This window comes from Chionomys nivalis, chromosome 10 (assembly GCF_950005125.1).
Source record: "Chionomys nivalis chromosome 10, mChiNiv1.1, whole genome shotgun sequence".
Taxonomy (NCBI): domain Eukaryota; kingdom Metazoa; phylum Chordata; class Mammalia; order Rodentia; family Cricetidae; genus Chionomys; species Chionomys nivalis.
The window spans coordinates 49,785,719-49,806,263 of record NC_080095.1 but is presented as its reverse complement, the minus strand read 5'-3'; the positions used below and the strand labels follow the sequence as shown (position 1 = coordinate 49,806,263).

The window sequence follows — 20,545 nt, the reverse complement described above, 5'->3', positions numbered from 1 at the left end:
ATACGATCTTGACTCCCTCCCCTTGCTCATATAATCCTCTCCCTGTCTTCTACTGGAATCTAAGAGTCTTAGCTGAGGTCATCCTTGTTAATTCCTGGGTGTTTCCCTAGTCCCAGGGATGTAATGCAAGGGATAACCAGGCTACAACTCACAGTCTTAGAAAAGCTAGGAGACATGGAGGACCCTAGGATTGGCCTAGGAAGGGGAAATAGATAAGATAGATCTCCTGTGTAAACTAGGGACAGGGGTAAGAAGGCAGGAGGGTAAGATCATGAAGGAATGGCATGGTATAGTTGGGAAAAGAGTGGAGAGGAGACCAATGATAGAGATATCTTGATAGCGAGAGCCATTGTGGGGTTTTCAGTAATTGTTTTTACATGCATATGTGTATATATATATATATATATGTTTCCCAAATGTAACTTTTTCAGTCTGTATAATCACACACACACACACACACACACACACACACACACACCCATGCATGCACACACACATATTTTCGGGGATAACCATTTGGTGTTGGATAACAAATTGATATGCTCTTTCTTAGGAAAGACTATTTCTTTTGCACCCAGCATTCCTTAGTTCCCTATAGTTCTTTGTGTAGGCTTGAGGACACTTGGACTTTCTGCTGTCTACTTTGGCATGCTTATTGCTGTCACCCTTGTTTGGCTTATGTTTAGACAGTCATGTAGGATACTTTATTACATAGATTCAGAAATTTATAATCTCACAGCAAATTCCCTGATCCTCTGGCTTTTCCAGTCTTTCCACCCATCCTCCACAAGGTTCCCTGAGCCTTATATATAGGAATGTTTTGCAGATAGATCCATTGGGACTGGGCTCCACAGATCTACATTTTGATTGGTTGTGGTTTTGTGCGGTAGCCTCATCTATTGCAAAAAGAAGTTTCCTTGATGAAGAGTAAGGACTGTACTTACCTATGAGAATAAGGACTAATGCTGGTATAGTATTGTTAGAGAATATGTTTGTTTACTAAATTAGTGATTGTAGATTCTCTTCCCAGATCCATGAATTTGCTAGCCCAGAATAGCTGGCTCTATTTCCAGTGGCAGGCATGATTTTCCTCATGGTTGTTGTGTCTTGAGTCCCAGTAGAGAGCTGTTGGTTCTTGCCAACATATGTGTGTCACTACTGCACCCTTAGGGTTATCATGCCATGTTGGCTATTGATGTGATTAATAATCATCAAAGTTGGAAAAGGACTTTTGGTTGCTTCCCTCTTTTGGAAGCTCTCATGGCACCTTCTAGTACCATGAAAACTCATCCTCAGGATCATATAATTTGGTTCCACCTCAGAGGCCTCTGGTTTTCATTTTAAAAGTGCACAGTGTCTTCAGCAATACCTTGCTTTTTAAAGCTTAATTGCTTCATCTAGAAGAAAGGCACAATGGAGACACTTGTACCTTCATAAAGTGCAACCCTTTTTAGGAGCTACATAAGAACCTGGGGTTTGCCTTCTAGGCAAAACTTTCTAAAGGAAATCACTTCTCAACAATTTTCTTGAATGCATAGAACAACGTAAAGTTATCACACATACCCACAAAAGCTCAAACTCCATGAAGAAAGCAGAGTTCTCCAAAAATGATTCTGCTTGTTCATTGCAGAGCATACTATTTCTCATGTACACTCTAATTCATAAATTATAAGTGTATATTTACCAAATTTTCAGTATCAGTATTTTGGAAGGTCAAGAAAATCTATAGTAAACCGTGACTTGTATAGACTGAAGGAGGAAAAGAGATTATTTGCTTTCAAGTGGCTACACAATGCCCATGAGTCCATGGAAAATTTGCTAGGCTGCGTTATATTTATGCTCCTTTTACCAATCATGTTCTTTCATGCTTTATAGCCACTTATTCCCCTTAAGTGCTGGAGAAAGTACATAAATGCAGAGAGTGTGTGCAAATGTGTTCGTGCATGAGTTTCACTTTGTGCTTGTTACAAGATTTCTGATCCAGCATGAAAATTGGAGTTCTTAGGGTACAAAATTTAATCCCCCAAATAATTACGTATCTCAATAGAACTACAAAGAAAATTCTAATTAATGTGCTAATAACTGGCCCTGGTTTACAGAGCTTTATTGTAAGTCTTGAACTGTAACAAATGTACATGAAAATTAATGTTCACAGAGCAGAGAGAGAGAGTACATTTCCTTTGTAGAGCCATGCCTTTGACATCCTTTTATCAGAGATTGGTACAAAAAGAAAAGAGTTATCTTCTTCAGGACTGAGCCCAAGATAAGCTATTTCCTGTGAAATAATTTATTGTTTTCTAGATCACAAAAGTATCTCAGAGGTCATCTCTATTTCCTCTTGAAATTAACTAATCTTGGAATCTCTCTCATTAGGTACCCTGGAGATCAATTAATCCAACACTATGTTTGAATCCTTAGTAAGTGCTTTTTCTATTACTCATGGGTTCTTTCCAGTGTGCTGGCAGGAAATGCTCTTTAAAGCACACATTCCTAGATTAGCATGTTTTATTTTAGGTTATTTTATGAAAATTTAGCCTTTATATATATTCTAATTTTGAATACTCTTAAAATTATAGACTTTTCCCAATAATAACCCTTAAATTTAAAACTGAAGTCAGTGAGCACATTTCTCAAATGTCTTCCATTAAAGCACTATTTTATTTTCTTTAGATATTATTGGCATAATATAGTTTCTTAGAATGGAAGTGTCGTGAAATTTTTATGTCACGCTCAAGAAGGTTGTGAAGAGGGCTGGAAGATGGCTCAGTCAGGAACATGCTCACCATACAAACATGAAGACCTGAATGTGGATCTCCAAGACCTGTACCCAAACTAGGTGCAGTGATGCTTTTCTGGAATCTCAGTGCTGAGGAGATTGCCACAGGAAGACTCATGGAGCTTGCAGGAAAGCTAGTCTAGCTTATCAGTGCGCTTCATATTTATCAAGAGACACTGTCTCACAAAGTAAGGGAGAGGGTGATTGAGTAAGGCACTCAACATTAAGCCCTGGCTTCTGCTTGTTTATATATATGTAGACACAAACACATGTACACACACACACACACACACACACACACAAGTATTGTAGAGCCAAAACAAACACATTGGAGAAAGAGGAAAGAGTAGAACTTCCGAAGATGAAATATTCATGTTTTGTTTCTACATGCAAGTATTATTTCTACTAGAGGTGAAGAATATGAAGAGTTCTCCAGCTTAATGCTTTTGCTGCATTCTAAAGAAGAGATGATGCTCTCAGGTGCTTTTTATAAGCTGGCACTCTAGCTATGTTTTCAGAAGTTCATCTGAGCTATTCAGTTTCAGCTACTTATGAGAGTCATTGCTGCTAGGTGCTGTGGGTGTAATATAGACAGTGAACTGGGTAATTGAGGTAATCCTTTGATTACCACTTTATATGAAATTTCCCTCATCTTTTCTGTAAAATGGGTGATCTGATTGGATGGTGTCTAGATGCGTTGCTGGCTTGGTCTCCAGCTGGTGACACTATTGGGAAGTGATTGAATCATAACATCAATAACATCATTGATGGGTTAATCAGTTGATAGCTGATGGGTTACTAATAGATAGGGCCTAGTCTGAGGAGGTAGGGTGCTAGAGGCTTGACTTTGAAGGCTGTATCTTTTCTCTATCTTTCTGGCATAAAGTGAATGATTTTGTATCACTTCCATATGTTTGTTTATTGACATACTTCCAATGCTGAACTTTAGCTAGGCCTTTCCTTTATAGATCTCTGTTTACCCAGGAAAGTCAGTGACCACCAGTCACAGGTCTTTACATCTGTACTTACAGGTACTTTCTCCATGCAGGACAGATGACCAGAAGTTCATGGTTCTGCCTACTGTGTGACCTTTCAGGACAATGAATCAATTTGACTTGAACACGTCACTACAAATTTTTAACACACACACACACACACACACACACACACACACACATATATACTAAGCCAACCAATTACAAAGTAAGTTTAGGCCATTTACCTCTTCCTTCTTAAGCTTTTCATGTGGGTTCCTTACTCTTAGCCAATTTAAAGAAGTTTTTGGACTTGGGAAGAGGCATTCTTGCCTCTGGATGAAGTGATAAAGGTTTCTGGAAACCTGTTCATATAGCTTCCTCATATAATGGATGGATTCGATCCCTTGTGTACATTTTCATTCCATGAAAAAATACTACATGGACTGTCATGTTTTATTGTGTAGACTCAATGATCCTTTGTACTTCAGGATCAAATATTTCTATAGCAAAACTCATATACCAGGCACAGTTGCTCAGACAATATGAAATGTTCTGATTGATTTAAAGTTTTAATGACATTTCGGAGTGATATGTCTTCTGATTCTCCAGTGAAATAACACCTCTATTGTCCTGTCTTGAATTAGAGTTTATTTATGCCAACATGCTTGGAAACTTATCTTTTCTTCATAGTATGAAAAGACAACTTTAGCATTTCCACTTAGCCTAGCACTGGCCATTGCTTTTTTGGTGTTTATTACTGGTCACTTTAGAAGTCATGATTCTTGATGCCATGTAGTCTCTATTCCAGGATTGTCCCAAGAAAATGCCTTTCAGAGTCAATGAACTCTAGCTGGCATTACTTCATGTTCTGCCTATGTTGACTAAACACCTACAAAATCCAATACTAGAAAATATTGACTTTGTTCCTTCTAGGTTTCTAAAGGAGTGGTTAGATCTAAACTGCATGTACTATCCAAGTAATGAACTCAGATGCCAACAAAACAAAGAGTTAAGCAGAAAATCCTGGCAGTGAAATAAACAAAGGCAGCATCTGTGAACACTGGCATGAATAGAAATGACTTTAAAGAGACAACCAAGAACATATTTATATTTGACCTTACTTTCACAATCCAATTTAGTTTGAGATAGACCAAGAGAGGCCCTGTTAAAGATTATAACTGTTTCTTGATATTTAGACATCTTGCTTTACTTATCGTGGGTCGGCAACCTATGAGTCAATATAAACCTGTTAATATTTAGGAATTAGTTTCCACAAATATAAAGTTGAATTTCCTTTTATTTGTCCTTGAAGGGACTTCAATTATTCCATGTAGTTTTTTTGATAATCTTTTATCATTACAGATCACAGTCAAAAATATCTGTATAGTCTTCTTACTATGATAACTCTAATCTACCCTTCAGTTGCTTGAATGGCTTTCTTTGGTTCTTTTTCTGTTTTCTGATCTTTCTTGAAGTTTAGTACGTGGAACTGTGTTGGCTATCCCAGCATTAGTTTCGTCTGTCATTGTCAGAGCAGCCTCTTCTTCACCATGGTCTTTCAGCTAGCCTACTGTTTCTACCACAATATCATCTCCTGTGGTTGTCATCAAAGGAGCAACTCCTTGGCATTCTCATCTCAATGTCTATGTCGTCCATAATCATTATATCATGAAGGGCTGTACACATTCCTCCCTTCCTTGACTTTCATGTGACCCAGTGTTTTCTGACACCCAGTGATGCCCGCAAATTTGTTTTATATCCAAATTATGTAAAGCATCTTTAGCATCATGAACATCCTCAAACTGAACAAATGCCATCTTGGCCATCCAGTGTAGAAATGAAGCAGAGCATATACATCTACTATTGGACCATTACGGCTAAATTCCTGACATAAATATTCAGATCTGCTGTCCTTTGCCATGTTCCTGATGAAGAGACATGTTGGTTGGGGGAAGGGAGGGTACAGGTTGCAGGAGCTTGGGCCGGTGGCTGTAAGGGTATCAGCAAACCCCCACTGCTCCAGTCAAGGCTCACATTCATTCCCATGACTATTTTTAATCTAAGTAATAATGCATGTTTGTTATGACGTTATGACCCTGTCTGTAGTTGTTCTTTTCCAGAGAGATACATAGATAAGCATATATAATCTTTGATAGTTGGTATGAAACTAAAGAAAAGATGAGACTATATTTGACATTTGTGATTTTCAGTCTTGTTTTTGTGGAACTTTTCATTCCACTACTACAGACCTGTAGAACTGTCATCATTGAGAGTCAAAATGAAATTTGATGAGTTCTATGCAGTGGCAGAGCATCTGTCATTACACATAGAATAGTCAAGCAGGAACTAGACTATCAAAAAAGGCCAGGAAACGTCTCATAAAAGACAAAGCAGAAGAAAAATCCAAAGCCTTGAGTATTTTTAGGTGATAAATGTTCCTTGTCAAAAGAAACATTTAACTTTATAAAATCATGCCATAATATAATATTCATTATGGATGGAAGATTCAAGAACAGATGAGCAATTACATTTTCCTTAAAGTATATTTGTATTATAATTCAATACAAGAAGGCAATGCTGTATATTTTTGAATTCTATTAAAAATTTAGAATATCAGAAATTATGCTGTCTAACACAGCTGTGTGCAATGACACCTCACATCTCAGTTTTAACTAATCTTTGCTTTTCTTCTACACCATTGCTTGTCTCAAGGCTCAGAGTCTTTTCAAGTTAACTTTCAAATTCTAATTAATTATGGGCACTTAATAGTTTTTTTAAATATATGTACTGTGTGGTTGTACTAGGTGAAGTCTATGACAGGCAACTATTTTCTTATTGATTTCTGCAAGGACCTTTTCCCACTTTCATATTTTAAGTTCATTACTCTGATTAAAAGAGAAAAATGGGGTGTTGACCTATGGCGACTGTGGTGTGTGGGAGGCAGAGATGACTTGTAAGAGTTGTGCTTCCAAACTCCTGATAGTCTTTCTTTTTCTTTTTTTTTTCTTTCTTTTTTTAATTTATGTTTCCATTCAAAGATTTACACTTCCTCCCCTCCTTCCATTCCCCTTCCACGCTCCCCCACTCACCCTCCTTCTGCCCCCTCCCTCCTTAAGAGAGGGCAGGGAACTCTGCCCTGTGGGAAGTCCAAGCCCCCCCCCCCCATCCAGCCTAGGAAGCTTTGCATCCCTAGGTCCCCAAAATTCAGTACATGCAGTAGAAACAAGTCCCAGTGCCTTTATCAATGGCTTCTCAGTTAGTCCCCATTTTCAGCCACATTTAGAGAGTCCGTTTTTGATCACATGCTCATTCAGTCCTGGTCCAGCTGGCTTTGGTGAGCTCTCATTAGAGCAGGCACACTGTCTCAGTGAGTGGACCAACCCCTCTTGGTCCAGACTTCCTTGCTTGTCTTCTCTGTCCTTCTGCTCTTCAACTGGACCTTGGGGGCTCAGTCCGTTGCTCTGATGAGGGACTTTGTCTCTATCTCCGAACTCTTTCTTATATGCTACCAAGAAGGCCATTCTTCTCACAGGGTCTTGCTGCTCCTCTCTTCTCCTTTGGCAGCCTTTAAAATACCTTAGCCTAGTTTTAAATTTAAACCCATGAGAAAAAAAAAAAAAAACTGGTTCCCTTCCACTACCCATGTCACCTGAGAGAACAACTCTGGAGGTTGAGGGAAGAAGCATCTTCCCCATGGAACCTGCAGGAAGCCAGGGCCAAATGGAAGATAAAAATAGCTCCAGCCAATGCCAACACATTATCATAATATGTGTGCACAGCTTGTGAGTTAAATCCTGAGTGGGAAAGGTCTATGTTCTGTGCTTATCTTATACAACTGCTGCTGGATTCAGAATTGCTTTTGAAGGGAGCTATGGATCTTGGATATTTTTAGAAAAGTTTCTGTCTGAATCAACCAAAGACATTCAACCTACATAGAGGGATAAGAAAGTTGTTTGCTTTTTCCCTAGGCTTGAGTGAGACACTAGTCTTCTGAAAGTCCATTCCCTTGACACAAAGAGGGCTGGATGAGAAAGTGTGCCTTTTTCATTGTGAAATCTATAATGGTATCTATGAGAAAGTGTGCCTTTTTCATTGTGAAATCTATAATGGTATCTATGAGAAAGTGTGCCTTTTTCATTGTGAAATCTATAATGGTACCTACAAACATGCTTGTGCTTTTTGTAATCTTAAATAAGGGGCAGCAAAATGCAGAGCTGTTATATGGGTCTGTCTCATTGGTGACTTTTTTTTATAGATTAGTGTGAGTTAATTTCCATGTGAAAATGTTTTGTGTGCATTGGGTGCCAGTTGACTAATGGGTGTCATCTCACGTTCCGTCTTGCCTTTAATCAAAGAGTTAATACAGTTAGTTTTACAGAATAAACTTATTGTAAGAAGTGAGAAGAGGAAAAAGAGGAGTTGGCTCTGCCACTAAAGGTCTTCCTATAAACACACAAAGATCTGAGTTTGGATACCACCAAATCCAGGTAAAGTCAGTATGATGGTAGGGAGGTGGAGTCAGATTGAGTTTTGAGGTTCTTTACACAAGTCACTCAAGACATGGGTGAGCTCCAGGGTCAAGAGAAAGTTTATCTTTCAAAATAGTGTGGAGGTAATTAAAGGACTAAAATGGTTAGCCAAGCCTCTGCATGAACACGCATACACACACACATACACACAGACACAAATACACATATACACATACACACACGTGCATGCACAAACAAACACAATATATGTATATTAGAACACACATATACACATAAACACTCAGCCCACATGTATATACACACAGAAACACATACACATAAACACACACAGACACACACACACACATGAACGCACACACAGTGAGAAGAAATCATTCTTCTGGCCTGCAGTGATTTTCTCCAGACAGTAGTGAGATGGGGTGGAGAATTAGTATATTATGCTTAGAAGACATGCTTTACTTTCTCACTCTCAGAGACTTGTTGCTAAGCAATGCTCACTACAACGGTGTAAAATATATGAAAACATAATTCACTTATGGAAACAATCAAAGCCCTTTTGTTTCCAAAGGAGGTTGCAATAATACATAATGTTAGAGCAACACCACTATCGAACTCACACAATGACTGCAAAGCAGCAGCAAATTATTCAGATTTATGAAAGGCTTGTGTGAGGTTAGCAAGGACCTGATGTAGAATTGGGTTAAGTCTCATTGCCATCCATCACTTCTCTAGAGGAAGATGGTGAGCACAAGTACAATAGCATTACAAGAAGCCACATGGGCACAAGAGATTTATTCCAGCAATACAATGCTATCGGATCAAAACTGAATTTAAAGTCCATACTTTGTAGATGGGATATTTCATTCACATAAAATTGTTGCTAAATTTAACAGCCATTTTCCACTAAAAGGAAAACTTGAGAGATGTAGAATGTGCCCAATACTTTAACTATGTATACACACATATATTTCTTTGAAATAACAATTTCTTTGCTTGTAACTTTAAATCAATAGAATTTTGAGGAAAGCTTTAGGGCTCACAATTTTTTATTAAGTATATGCAGTTTGAATGCTAAGCGATTGGGATGGTGACCTGTAAATTTATTTTAGTATGTTTGTAAGTCTTATTCAAACATGATCAGCTTATAAGGGAGGAATTATTTCCTGAAAGATAATTCATTGCTATTTCCTTTTTAAATATATGGCTCTCTTAATTACACTGAAAAACTATTGATTATGCATTAGACATAAAGATATTCTTACTTAACTCTTTTTGCTCAAATTTAAACAAGAGCTTTTCCAAGAAAGGAGAATTTGGGGGTTTATACAATATAAGAGTGTGACATTTATAAATTTTGATATATTTTGCATGTAGCCTGTAAATTCATCTGCTTGTATTATCTTGGTCCTTGTTATGGCTATGGACCATTGTGGCGTCTTGTATACCAGAGAAACCCTGTATGAACTAGGAAGGTTTGAAAAATTTCTCATCTCTAACATATAATAATTTAGCCAAGTGACAGGTGTGCTTTTACATGTCTAACCTTGGCTATTCCTCCATCAAGGCTAAGGCTGGCCTTTCTGTTTGTCTTACAGGAGAGGGAGAGAGGGAGACTTTCAGGGTTAGATACATCAAACACCTGCAATAAAATATATGAATTCTTTCTAAACAAAGATTCATCGAGACTAGCAGTGCACTTTTCATCCAGGGAGAGCTGGGAGAAGAGGCAAGCATTTCCATGGATGGTGGCTTTCACACGTGTGGCACAGTTCTGGTGATGAGCTGCATTAAGTGGTAGAGAACTGAGTCTCACCAGACTCACTGGACTCGAGTAAGAATCAGCCTCACCAATGTCTGCCCCACCTTAGCACAAGGATGGTCAAAAGCCTGTGAGAAGTCTTCAAAAGAATGAGGCTTGGGTGAGTTCCCTTGAGTCTCCTGTTTGAAAAGATCTGAATATGCAACGAAATCTCCCCTGTTCTCCACAGAAGGGTATGAACAAGTGGTGAGATGCATTGCTGCTCTGGGAATCCAGAAGGGAACAGAATGTCATACCCAAGACCTGGGTAGTTCCTATCAGGCTGACAACTTTATTTTGTTAATCTGTCTTCCCTTCCCTTTGTGGCCAGCGTGTAAGCAATGCCATGCTGACTGTCAGAATGCTAACACCTCTGCAGTTGAAGGAGACAGAAGATGTCTCACGGAGCAGCTGCGGCTCGGTAGTAAGCATGCATGGAAATAGAACCTTTTTCTCCTGCAGCTGCACTCCATTTCACGAGGCTGATTAGCTTTTTCCAAAAGGCCGGACCTTTAAAGGACATCTTGAGAAGATTGCTTAACTTGTTGGCCCAGCAAATTTACACTTTAATCTCACATGCTACTTAAAGTTTTCTCTTTAATCCACCTCATCACCTAGCCTAAGTGAATCTCAGGAGGGATGCATTTTGCCTCATTACTCCTCATGCTGTGGGCTTGTGGAGTAGAAGGACACCATATGAGCATGGCCAGAGGAAGACTAGCTGATGCTACGCTTTCCCCTCTCACTTCTTCCTCAATCAGTATCTGCTTTCCTGCTCTCCATGTTTTTCTATCATTTATTTGTATTATTTTCTTTCTGTAGCCCCCTCTTGCCCTCCCGTTTCTTTCTTTCTTTTTTTTTTGCATTTCTTTCCTCTATCCTCCCTTTTTTCCCTTCAACATTTCAGGTAATCTTATGTTCTGGTTTGCTGCTGCAACCTAATTGTGCCTCCTTTTCTACACAGTAGTGCACATTCCAGTTCATTACCAAAGGGGTATGAGAGTAGAATTCTCCACACTCATTCATGGAAAGAGAACTGAGCAAAATGTAAGCTCATGGCTTGTTCAATTACCACAAGGTAATACATGTGTGGGTTCCCCAGCTCCAGCTGTAGAATGTAATGCAAGAACCACTTCAGCTGTTCTGAAAAATTACCACCAGCCGGGCGGTGGTGGCGCACGCCTTTAATCCCAGCACTCGGGAGGCAGAGGCAGGCGGATCTCTGTGAGTTCAAGACCAGCTTGGTCTACAAGAGCTAGTTCCAGGACAGGGTCCAAAGCTACAGAGAAACCCTGTCTCGAAAAAAAAAAAAAAAAAAAGCCCCTTCTTTGAAAAATTACCACCAAATGTAACCACTGCTATGCTTTCTAAAGAGTTTTATAAACCTGATGTATTTTTTTATACTCATTACTATTTTGAAGAACAGTTAGACTTTCTTTTCATTGTGGTATAATACTCTTGTTTATTTAATTCCTCTTCATGGGGTTAAAGAGATGGTCCAGTGGCTAAGGGTACTTCCTGCTCTTCAAGAGGGTTGCATTTAGTTCCCAGCACCCACATTTGGTGTTTTACAACTTCCTACAAGTCCAAATCTAAGTGGTCCAGTTTATTCTTCTGATCTCTGGCAGGCATGCATAGCATACACTCACAAAGAGATACACACAAACACACACATGAATTAAAAGTAACAAATTAAAAAAATGGAGTACTTAAATGCATTTCCCTCTTGAAGGTAGTTTGATAAAATGAAAACATAATATTATTTTAAAAGAGCAGCAAACATTTTGTTACCAAAGAAGGCATAAATTTTTCAACAGACTGACAGGTACAAATTAAAACTACCATACAATAGCAACTCTCATCATTAGGATACCGGTTATCAAAATGTTAACTGTCAGCTAAAGTGTGGTAAAATGATGTTTTATAAATCTACTGGTGAAGAGGGAAGTTAGAGGAACCATTTTAAAAAGACGTGTGAAAAAGCAATTGAAATAATTAAAATAAATAAAATATAGAACTTCCAAACAATTCAGCAGTATATAGACGCCCAAAGTTTCCTGGAGTGAAATTATCAGCCCATGAGGGTGTGTACACTTCCATGTCAACTGCACCATTACTCACAACAGTCATGGCATAGAAAGACCCCCAAGTAAATGGATGGATGATTAGACAAGAAAAATGTGGGGGATAGGTGCATGTATGTGTTTATAATGAAATATTATCGAGGCTCTATAAAGGAAGATACTGACTTTTGCCAGAATACAAACCTAGAAGACATTATTCCATGTGAAAATAGCAGAGACTGTAAGAAAATAATAGTGTATGATCCCGTTTATATGTGACAAAACAATCAAATACACAGAGGTAGGGAACAGAACTTATCACCATAAACAGGGGCTGGAAAAAGGTTAAGAGAGACAAGGTGGCTCATACATAAGATACACATGTCTAGATCATAGAACAAGAAGGGAATAGCAAATAACATTGCCTTATATTGGGGATTTTTATGTATATTATACCTGCTCTGTGTCAAAAGGTATCTGAAATAATAGATGAATTCATCTGCTTTACTAAAATAACCATTTTGCCATCTGTGTGTACTCTGTGGAATATTGTTATAAAACTCATAAGCACACAAAGATATTTTTAAAACAAATTCCCTTTAAAAATATTACATATTTCCCAGTAAATATACAAATTCATAAATAGGCAAATGGCTATATTGAGGATTAATAAATAAGAAGCGGAGGAGACTCTGCTGTCTTCTTCTCAACATCAAATGCTCTAAGTTGATACAGTGAGGCTCCAACACTTCTCTGCACTCGTTCTACCCTTTGAGGATCTCAATTTGTGTTGCTCACTTTCCTGGCTGAGATGTCCTCTAGGGTGGTAAAAAGCCCAATAGTCCACAAAGGACTACCTTAAATGTACAGAGGAAAACTCAGAAACAGTTCGCATTGCTTTAGATTTCCTGTGCAAATAGTTCAGGATAAAAAAATTTCAATATTACTTTCAATTTCTAATATTCTGGAAATCTGTTTTGTCATTAGTTTTATCTGATACTTTGAAAGGGAACACACACACACAAAAAAAATCTAGCTATAGATACTTCCAAACTTGCATCTTAGGATCTTTCCCAAGTTTCAGTTCAATTATCTGTTTTTGTTTGTTCACTTGTTTTGAAACCAGCTTGTCCTCCAAACTACTTTGAAAATAATAACAATATTCAAAAAATAAAACAAGTAACTTCTATAGGACCTGAAACACAGTTCATTATTTTCTCAAGTTGGGGTGTGAAAGCTGATGCACTCACCACATGGGCATTTCTGGTCCTCCATCCTCAACGGGTGATTCTCTGTACAGTGTAGCTGGTACAACAAGTCTCCCATGACTGTGAAGTGCCCATCATTTATTATTTCCCGCCCATCCTGAAGTGAAGTCTGTAAAGCAGCACCCCTGTTTCCAAAAAAGGTTCTTGCAACTGTGATACAAATAGCCCAAGAACAGCTGAGGCCTCCCCCTACCAACCAACATTTACATGTTTTCTGTAAAAACAGACTGAGGGGAATACCATTTTCAAGAATTTTCAAAATATATGCCCCAAATCTGCCACAGTAGTGTTAAATGCCACATGAATTTCCGTAAATGTTGCAGTAGAGAGATGTAATTAAAAGGAAGTCAGAACTTGGGAGTTCTTATGAAATGAAGTGTTCCACAGTATCTATAGCCTTGTGCTCCACTTCCTGTTCTTGTTAAATTTTCAAGTACTGTGACTTCAAAGATTTAGAAATCTTTTGTAGATAGGAATTTTTAGGAGATAAAGCTCTAGGCTTGCTACCATCGAGTGTCATCTGCCCTACTTGGAGACAATCCATGTATAAACTACTCCAGATAATAGTGATGTCTAATGGGAAGGTGTATCAATTGACTAAAAGGTAGACAAAAGATCTACTATCATAAATCTACTAGCAACATCTAGTAGATTTACATCTATCAGGTAATGACTTTAATATCAGTCACAGAAACATCCAGAGTTGATATATGATTCTCCTCTGTATGCTGTGAATACGTTTTACATCCATTGGCTAATAAAAGGATCTGCTTTGGCCTATAGCAGGGCAGAAATTGTCAGACTGGAAGAGATATAGCGAGAGAGTAGACAGAGTCAAGGAGAGGCCATATAGCCACCAGAAAATACAGATGCTGGATGCCAGACGGAACCTTACCAGTAGGCCACAACCATATGGTGATATACAGATTAATAGAAATGGGTTATTTTACAATATAAGAGCTAGCCAAATAAGAAGCACGAGCTAATAAGCCAAGCAGTATTGTAATAATGCAGTTTCTGAGTGATTATTTCGAGTATGGGTGGCCGGGAAATGAACAAGCAGTCTCCATCTAAACAAAGTGGTTGAAAATATAAAAGTATGTTAACTAAAAGTAAGCCTATCCAGTCAGAGACAAGATGACTTTCATATGCCCACCTTGCATCCATTGCCTATCTAAGGAAAGAGGTGGATAAAAGGTTGAGAAGTTATCTGTTGTGACTACCCAAGACATTATTCACAACCAGTCTTTCCAGATAGTCATTATAGGCAAAATGCCCCACAAGAAAATATTACCCAGACACAGAAAGGTAAATTCCTCTGTTGATATAACAGCTATTATTTTCTAATACTGTTTACAGGTACCAATAACCCAAGATCAGAAATAGAATGTCATCAACATGACAGAAAGCTATTCAAGAAAGTTGTGGAAAATATCCACAAGGGAACAGAATGAGATGCTGTGACTAAAAAAATAACACTGAATTGATAGAGATGTTGGCCTCCCTGAGGTTTAGAATATGTTTCTCCAATAAATCTTGACCTTTGGGTTCTTGAAGGTTTTGATCTTTTTTTAAAAAAAAATTAAATTTGATCTTTCACAATTTTATGCATGTATGTATATAATATATTCTAATTAGTCATATCCCACCCCTTCCCATCTTCCTCTTACTCCTGCCAACCATACATCTGTTCTGAAGTCCCTTTTCCACCCTCATGTCTTCATTATGTCTTGTGACCCACTAAGTTTAACCAGGGTTGACTCTGTGACTAAGGATTTGCGACTTTCCACGGAGCTTGGTAGGCTAAACTGTGGTCACACAACTGAAGACAGTGACTCCCCAAGAATTCATCAGTGGCCAATAGTTCAGTGTGGTAGGGCCCCATGAGCCCCTATCCACAACTGACAATTGACAGGTCTGATTCCTACATGCCCAGAGCACTCAACCACAGCTGTTGTATTTTTTGTGAACTCAGCAGCTATATCATGTCCATCAAAAAACAGTGTTTCACAATCCTTTCTCCAATTCTTTCCCACCCCTCCTTCATGATATTCCCTGAGCTTTAGCAGGAATGATATAAATGTTTAAGACAGTTTAATCCCATGTCAGCTTAACTAAACAATACTCATTTTCCCTTTAGGACCCAAAAGATCTCAAGCTATTGGTTTTGGACTTGATTTATAGTATCAGGTATGAATTTCCTCCCATAGAATGAGCCTCAAAACTTCAGAGGTCAGTTTGTTTCCTGAATAAGAGTTGTACCACTATTTCTAGTGGAGGCACAACTTGCCTGGCAAGTTGACATTGATTTTCTAGAATTCACAGAAGAATAAAACTATTAATTCCTTCCCCCAGCAGCCTTTCTTTATAGATGAGAAACATTCCATTGTGTATAAATGCCATATCTACATTATCCATTTATCAGTCGATTGATGGACATCTATTTACCTATTAAACAATGATATCATGTGAAATATCAAAATAGTCACTTCATAAAAAAGTTTAAAACTTCCATGAATGTGCAGGGAATCATAGGTGATGTTCAAGTATGTTATTTTAATCGATGTTGATTACATTAGTCTATTCTCTATTGCTATAACAAGATGCCTGAGGGTGTGTAGTTAGAAAGGTAGTTTATAGGCTTACATTTTTAGAAGCTGAGAATCCAGATTTGGGCAATCCTATCTTCTGGCTTCTGGACAGAGCCTCAAAGTTGCTCATAACTAGTTTTATTTTCTGAGGAACTTTCCTTCCATGGTGAAACACTTAAGTTGATAATTTTCCATCTGATTGCTCAATGAATTGCTAAAAGCAGAGTAATGAAGTTCCTTGCTGCTAACATTTTAGTCTTTTGCTTGGCCATAGGGCACTCCAAACATGTCGCATGCATATGTACAAGATGTCATATCCTTTTAATCAACTGACCTTTTAGAAAATCTCTTAGTAGCTTTTTAGTTAAATTTTATTTTGTTATGTTAATTCAAAGGCCCCAGCTTAAAACTTTAGTCTTTACAGTGCTGTGAAAATGTTACATCTAATAGAAACTACATTTATTTATTTTTATTAGCCAAAATTGATCTTTCACAACTTCATAATGTACACTATGCATTTTGGTTCCTCCACCATATCTTACTTGGCCCTCACTTTCTATCCTCTACCCCTTCCCTATAAAAATTTTCCCTGTTCACTAGCTTGGTTGTTTTTTAGGATCCCACGGGGTTTAATCAGAGACATCTGTGTGACCCTGAGTTTGATATTAACTATCAGAGCTTGGCAAGATTAACAGTGGGCACACAACCTGATACTACATCTTCCCCTTTCCTGGAACCTGGTAGTTGTTGGCAGAACATTAGTAGGTGGTAGGGCCCTAAAGGCCCCTTCCTCCTCAACAGCTGACAGTTATAAGGGTCTGACTTCCATCACCCAGAGCCAATATGCATAGTTGTTGTCTGTATGGCTGTGTCCTGCTTAAAAGACGATATTTTGTTCCTCCTTCTCTCTCACAGCCTCTGCATCTTTTCACTTTCTCTTCTGTAATTTTCCCTGAGCATTAAGGGGTGATGTAAATGTTTTGTCTAAGACTGAGTTCTCAACCATTTTGTATTCTTCACCTCTTGTGCAGTCATGGATCTTTGCCTTTATCTCTGTTCATTGCAATGCATGGCATCTCTGTTTAAGGCTCTGAGTAGCCTTTGTCTGTGGATACAAATGCAGACAGTTAAGGGGAGGCTTTATGTCATGACAGTTAAACTAATAGTCATCTTAGGTTCTCCCAGGGTCTACAAATACTGGGTTTACCACTCTAAATCCAATTAATGACAAATTGGTTACTCCCATAACAGTCATGCCATCATTACACCAATGGGCCCATCTTGTCTGGTAGTTTGGTATTATAGTTCATGGAGTACACAGCTGAGTTAGATCTTTAATGCCTGGGAGTTATGAAAAAATTGCTCAAGTAACTTATTTTATTGGAAGCCAATTATGTGTCCCATTCCATAAGTTTCTGTGACCTAAAGTATTTTGACCATTCCCTGGCTGTACCCAGCAAAACCATTGTGGGAGAGACAGACTTTAGACAGTCTTTCAGGATCCCTAGTTAACCATCTTGTTGACATCATTCTCTGTTACATTTTTTTATTAAATCACAGTTTTCCTAAATTTACTAAGATAGTTTTCCATGCCTTGGCATTTCTTTTGTTTTCTCAAATTCTTATTTGGGATATTAGGTACATCAGGCTGAAGTTCAAACTTTTTGTTTTTCACTTCTTTCTGAAAATAGTTTTAAATTTATTTTCTGTTTATTGTTAGTCATAATATTAATTTTAGGTATTCTTCAATGAACTTATAAATTTTGATTCTTTTTTCATGGGTCCTGATTTTAGTGGTTTGAAACACTTTACTCTTGTTTTTCACCTCCAAATTTTTGTGCATGTTGTTTTTTGCCTTTATTTCTCACATTAGAATCTTTTCTATAACATCTAGTGATTTTTCTAAAGAGCAGATGGCTGACACTCAAGTGTTGATTGCTAAGGACTTGTTCTCTCATCGACTTCTCTGAAGGATGAAACATAAACTGGCAATATCTCTAACCTGTTTCTTTCTATCTCATTGACTGACATTCCCATCAGTGAGTCATCCATATTCTCAGAGTAGGATATAACCATAGCAGTATTGTAGGAATGCTAACTCAGTGCTCCAAATCACAGCAGCAGTTTTCATACCTAAGTCCACAGTCTCTGGTTCAGCATGGCAGTTAGTTGATTGGATTTCTACCCATTTACCAAGGCACAGGAACTGATGCCTTGCCAGTGCTTCTATGCAGTGTGCTCTGCTTTTAACTGTATTTTTTCCCTCACAGACTAGCAACAAGTTCTTTCTGGTTAGCTCCTTATTTAACACAGAATTTCAGAAATATGAGTGTCCTACTTTCATTTCCTATGGTTGTGATGAAATACCCTGACAAAAATATCTTAGGGTAGAAAGGATGTATTTTAGATCACAATTCTTGCTTACAGCCCATCATTTCAGGGAAGTAGAGGTGGCAGGTACTTGACAAATCTAGTCATGTCACAGCCACACTTGAGAGCAGAGAGGGAATAAGGTCACGCATACTTGTTTGTGCTCAGAATGCTTTTCACACTTGTACAGCCCAGTATCCCCTACCTAGGAATTATTGTCACCTACGCTGTGCAGGACTTCCCATCTCAACATAACCAAGACAAGGTCCTGTGACAAGGTCCATAGGCCAAGCTAATAATGATAATCCTTCACGGAGATTCTTTCTGGATGATTCTATATTATGCGAAGTTGACAATTGAAAGTAACCACCACATTGAACAACCCCAATCCCAAGAAATTGTGTTGCATAAAATGACTTACATTTTTTTGTTTTCTCACAAACACTGTGGTTCAAAAACCTTTTAGTCTTTCTATTCAGTTATAAGTCCTATACTCCCTTTACAGCTTTAAATAATCCTTGCCTTATTTTTCTCTCAATTCTTAACTTTGTGAATCTATGCTTAAGATATTTTATTCTTAAAATTCTACTCTGTGTATTTTTACAATAGATCAGAATATAGTACGAAGAATGACTGATCAACAATGTTATGTAACAACAACAACAACAACAATACACACACACACACACACATCTTTTATATGTGTTAAGTATAATGCTGAAGAAGAAAATAAACCAGGCATGAAAGGAACTCACACTACTTGAGTCAATTCATATCAGAAAAAAAAAAATGCCAAATTTACCTGTTGCTGTAGGTCAGGATAATGGATACTTTGGGCAGGAAACTGGTGATTGGAAGTAGAGAGTAGAAAATTCTGTTTTACACTTTGTCTTTATACTTATATTAAGTGTTGAAAATCCATCATGCTTTACAGCTAATATATTTACATTATAACACACACACACACACACAAACTTCTAGCACAGTTTCTAAATTTTATTTACTGCCATTATAATAAGCATTAGAGGAACATCAAAGGTAAGGGCACTGTATCCCAACATCTCTTCCCTGGTATGTTGCTGTGACTTTTAACTGGCTTCCTGTTATTTATGCGTACACTTTTCAATTGTTTCCCACATGACATATAGAGTTCTATCTGTGCATAATTGCAAAAGCTTATACACATGTAAATTTAAGTACATCACCTGTGTTTAAATCTTATTTATTTATTTCATAATGTTGATGTACTTAACATATGCCACAGTTTCTTAATATAAATTTAAGTTCACTGTATTGTATTTCAAACCGTCTGTCCATGAAGTGTAAAATTTGAGTTTCTCAAGATGTGTAAACGCCAAGGAAGTTCAACAGCATGATGAAATCTTATAGCAGCATGGGTCAATCTCAGTTTGACTTTGTGTTGCAGGCACACTAACGTTTTTTCCTTCTACCAAGCCGAGTTCTGATTATTTCCTGCTCCAAAGGTTTCTTACATTTTATGTGTTTCCTTTCCACCTTTTCCCATTTTCTGCCCTCCCCAACACTATCTAAATGAGAGCTCAATTCAAGTCTCAACTTCCCAGAGAAAATATCCTGGGTGTCCTCTCTAGCGCCATCCTCAACTTCAGGTTAGATACTAAAATCACTTGTTTCAATATCGAGTTCATATTAGGCCACATCTAAGGAAAGCAAAACAAATAACAACAACAACAATAAAACCACCGGATCTCTACTCATGTCATAAGCTTATTCTTCCCTTATATAAATGAAGCTCCAAGTAAGCAGACAGAAGTGTATATTACAGCACTATAGCTATGAAGAAACCTGGCTCCTTCTTTTATTCTGTTATGAAATCCTTAGCATTGGAACCTCAACTTGATGGTTAACAAACCATCACGAGATGCTACCTGCTCTGACCATCTTGTCTAATTCCAAGCACCAGGAAAGAGGAGGTATGAAGTCAAAAGCATCCAGCCGAGTCATGCCCTGATGAGTAAACAGCCTTTCCTACCCAATGGCTTTTACTTACTCCTTTCAACCATATATGACTACAGCAAATCTTTCAACTCCTTTATTCTATCAACTGAGAGCTGAAATTGTTGACTTGATAGTTGTGGGTGTGTTAAGCAGGGAGAAGTATGTGATGGAAGGGAACATGCAATTATCAAGCTTTTCCTCATAAATGTTTCTATTTAGTTATGCAACTGTGCCA

The 20,545-nt window shown here is 37.9% G+C and overlaps 1 pseudogene; it reads right to left on the bottom strand.

Annotated features, from left to right (window-relative positions):
- Positions 1 to 5,148: 5,148 nt before the first annotated feature.
- Positions 5,149 to 20,316, bottom strand: LOC130882267 (serine/arginine-rich splicing factor 10-like; annotated as a pseudogene).
- Between the last annotated feature and the right edge of the window lie 229 nt (positions 20,317 to 20,545).